The sequence below is a fragment of the Prinia subflava genome, chromosome Z, assembly GCF_021018805.1.
Source record: "Prinia subflava isolate CZ2003 ecotype Zambia chromosome Z, Cam_Psub_1.2, whole genome shotgun sequence".
Classification (NCBI taxonomy): domain Eukaryota; kingdom Metazoa; phylum Chordata; class Aves; order Passeriformes; family Cisticolidae; genus Prinia; species Prinia subflava.
Window position 1 is genome coordinate 81,869,823 of NC_086283.1, and position 4,209 is coordinate 81,874,031.

The window sequence follows — 4,209 nt, forward strand, 5'->3', positions numbered from 1 at the left end:
GATATTAGGATTATTGTCTGCTGCTTCCATGAAGAGTAACAAGGATGGTTGGAGCAGAGCAATTAAGGAATAAGGGATTTCATCTCCAGCAACTGCATTAATGAAATAAGAGGTAGGTCTAAGAGAGATCCTTGAAAATATGAAGGATAATGTAGTTCATCATGGGGAGGATATTTGAATAACAAAGGTTTCAGTATCTTATTGCAGTGCAATGCAGGAGCTGCACAGTGGTGACAGAAACACCTCAAGGCTCAGACCTTGAGCTGAGCATACCCTGCAGGGAAACTGGGAGGCTGCCACCACCTTTTCCCTTCATGTCTTTCCCAATCACACACTGTCCCTTCAATGTCAGTGGTCTTTTTGAGGAGTCTTGGAAGATTCCTCTTCTGCATGAGTGTTTTGCCTCAAGAGATGGTTTTCAGACTTTGCAGGATTTTCTGTGTGGACGTGAGGTGGAGTATCGGGTACATCTTTGGGAAGATGTGCCTGAGGCAAACATGGGGCACCTGCTCCTGAGCTCACATTGGTACCCCAGCACTCAGGGTGAATGAATCCATTTTTCTTTGCAGCCACATGACCCAGTCCTGAGGGAGAATATCTTCTTTTACGGTGATGACCAAAGCAGATCAATGGACTCCAGTATGATATCAATGCAGAACAGTAAAAAAGGATCCTAAAAATCTTTTTCTACACAGCTACCATCCACAATAGGAATTTCTCTCTCCATGCTGAGGTTTCTTTCCTTATTTCAGCCATGTCTCTATTAGCAGTGTGATTTTTACCAGTTAAAGTTACACCACTAAAAGCCTTGATTTACAGTTTTGGAATTATTCCTCTTCACACATGGAAGTGGTTATACCGACATAAGGCACCTTTATCCTGAGATAACCAAGTCCATGCAAAGGCAGGTTCTAATGCTTTTAACAATAGCAGCACTGTTAGAGAGCCAGCTATCACTTGCTAAAGGCAGACAAGCCCCGTGTTAAAAACTCCTTTTAAGAGTGCTGTTTTTTATAAAAATGGTGCTCCATTCCTCTCTAAGACTAATGAAATATGATACAGGAAATCAACATGGCACTGGATATTTATTAGAAATGTAACCCAAACCTGAGAAACATCTCAATGCAATAAAAATACAGATTTGCAAAGACAACAGAACATGACCAAATGCATCATGAGAAATAAATCAGAGACTACCTTCCGTTTATATTTGGAAAGATGACGGTTCTTTATTCTCTTTAATCATAAATTCCTCCAAATAAGACCTCATTTATATTAGGAACAAGCTGCCAAGGGTTATATTGCATTAACCTTCTAGGGATTTCTTCAGATATGATGGGCAAGGTTTCTTAGCTGAGCACAGACTGCCAGACTCATTACAGGATGTCTGGACAGGTTGCAGTGAGGGGTCATGCTGCCTGAACTGTCACCTGCCCCTTCTGGACATGCAATCCATGGCACCATAGAAGCAGGAGACCTCAACTCTTGTCCTAATGACAGCGGCACTGCAAAAAGAAATACAGAGATGTCCAGCTAATTATTTATAATGTAGTTCACAAAGGTCCTCATGTCAGACATGGATTTATGGGAATTCACATATACACATGCTTTGCAAGCGTGTTACATCTGCCCTGGGACTGTACCAATCCCACATTACCTATTAGGCAGCCACCAATGGTGTTTATCATCTAGGATGGCAAAACTTTATCATCCCCCAATGCTATTACTGCTCTGCAGCTTCATTTGTGTGATACTGTGCAACCTGCATTGTGTGTGGAGGTCTGTTTCACTCTGTCAGCCATAGGCGAAGACAACATTGCTGGGGCTTAACAGGTGCTGGAATACCTCTTTAATCACAGAATCAGTCAAGCTGAAAAAGATCTCTGAGATCATCCAGCCATTAACCCAGCACTGCCAAGTCCAGTCTGTCCTCACTGACAGCCTCACAGCCATACACAGACCTCTGCCACTGATCTAGCACCGTCCCCAGGGAGGATTATTGCCACCACAGGGATGTAGCAGCCCATGTAGCTGCATGTCACTGCTCAGACCTTGCAGCAGAGGTGCTGTTCAGCTCATTAAGGCATTGCTGGAGTCAAGGATGTAGAAACAAGGATGGAGTGAGCAGGCAGCCCCTTGAGCATGGCAATGTGATCAGGATTATGCAAATCGTCCCTTAGAGGCACTGGGATGCTAACAGAATGTATGCCACCAGTCTGGCTCCACATCTGCTGTCACGGGAGGAGAGACAACTATAAGCTCCCAAGAAGACCTGGCTCAGTTTGGGTACCCTTGTTGACCTGATGGTCTTACTTTCCATGACCAAAGGTGTGAGGCAGCTCCTGCTTTGGGGAAGCTGGGTGCTGAGCTTAGAGGGAGCAATCCTTTGATAAGCTTCACTGTGAAAATGGTAACCTGGCAGAATTTGACAGTGACCAGAAGGAGCAGAACAAGCATCTAAACCATGTCTTGAGGTGGACACAGTAGGGAAATGCAGCACTCTCCTCTTTCGCACACGTGGCTTTCAATGCTCCACAGAGAAAGCTGTGCCCACACCAGGGCTGGACACATGCAAGAGGGTTTAGGAGATTGGGTCCCATCATCTCCAATACCAAAACCTGACAGGGAGTTGTTCTCCCACTTCATCTTTAGGATCTGTGACATTCCCAGAAGTTGTTAATTTAGCTTCCCATCAGACAGTGGCTGCTATCAATGGCTCTCCTGGGCTGTTTGCTGTTGCAGAGCAAACGCCTCCAGTACAACAGGCTCTGCAGATGTCCCTGATACTGTTCTTTCTCTCTTCTAAGCACATCAGTTTCTCTTCCTGGGTACCAATGTCTGTAAAAAACAAGGTGAAGTCTCTTATTATCTAGCAGGTTAAGGGTCTCCTGAGCACTTTGTCCACCATATAATCTCTGCTCCACAGCATCTACTCTTTATCTGTCTCAGTTACTTGTGCTGGCATGTGGATTGATCGGTGCAGCTGGGAGTGCTCAGATATGTACTGAGAGCTTAACTGGCTGTTATAGGGGGGGTCTTTTTTGGGTTTGTTATTTTTGGGTTTTTTCCTTGGGTTTTGTTGTTGCTGTTGAGTTTTGTTTGTTTGTTTGCTTTTGCTTTTGGTTATTGTTTATTGGAGGTTTTTGTTTATTTGTTTGGTGAATAATATCTACCTATGTATGTATGTATGCATCTATCTATCTATCTATCTATCTATCTATCTATCTATCTATCTATCTATCTATCTATCTACCTACCTACCTACCTACCTACCTACCTACCTACCTACTTATTTTAAAAAACCTGTTAGGCTCAAAAGAACCCAGTTACAATACAAAGCTGTGTTGTGGCTTCCGTTTGTACAGATGATGCTTTATAGTTCTTACTTCATCTGACTCTCAGGCTACATAGATGAGACAGACAAACAGCAGCGGAAGAAAACAGTGAAAGAGAAGGAGCCACCCAGAAGGGATCTGCCAAGAGAGTGAAGCCTCCTACATTCCTCTTAGCTGTGAGATAACACTGAGATCACTCTTCTTTCTAAATCAACTCCCTGAAGAGGTCTGCCCTGGGATTGGATACTTCGGTTGGCAGAGCAATAGAGGTAGTGCTTGGGCAAGAACCTGCAGCTCATAGAGAAAAACCACTCTGCTTTCTACTACAGACTTCTTCAGGATCACTCCCAAGCCACCTAAGCTCCAGCAGTGGCTTTAAATGTGTTCTAGCTGAGGAAAAGGGCACAGAAATTCTTGACACCCTCATCAGAGCTACACCCGCTCATCCTCAGTGGCAAAATCTGGCCGGGGATATTTGGCCCTTGGATTGAACTCCCTGTGTTTCTGCCTTGAGTTGCATGGACATACTTAGCTTTAATCAAACTGAACACATTTAAATGGCCTCTTCACTTCTTAGTTCTTGCACTGTTTAATAGAAATAGACAAGTGAATCACACCTCTGTTGTTGTTCACAGCCACGCAGATTCATCTCCTGATGGCTTCTTCCTTCCCAGGGAGCCCAGCACATCTTCCTGCAAAGTTTCTCAGAAAGTTAGAAGCAGCCTCCTCGTCCAAATAAGCTTGATTTTTCTCTCCAGAAGATTTATTTAGGCTTGTTCCTTCACGTCACCAACCCGTTATTTGTATGTCAGGGTGTGATATGTCTGTATTGAACCGTGATGTCCGCTTTGTACCTGTACAGAAAGATTGGCAT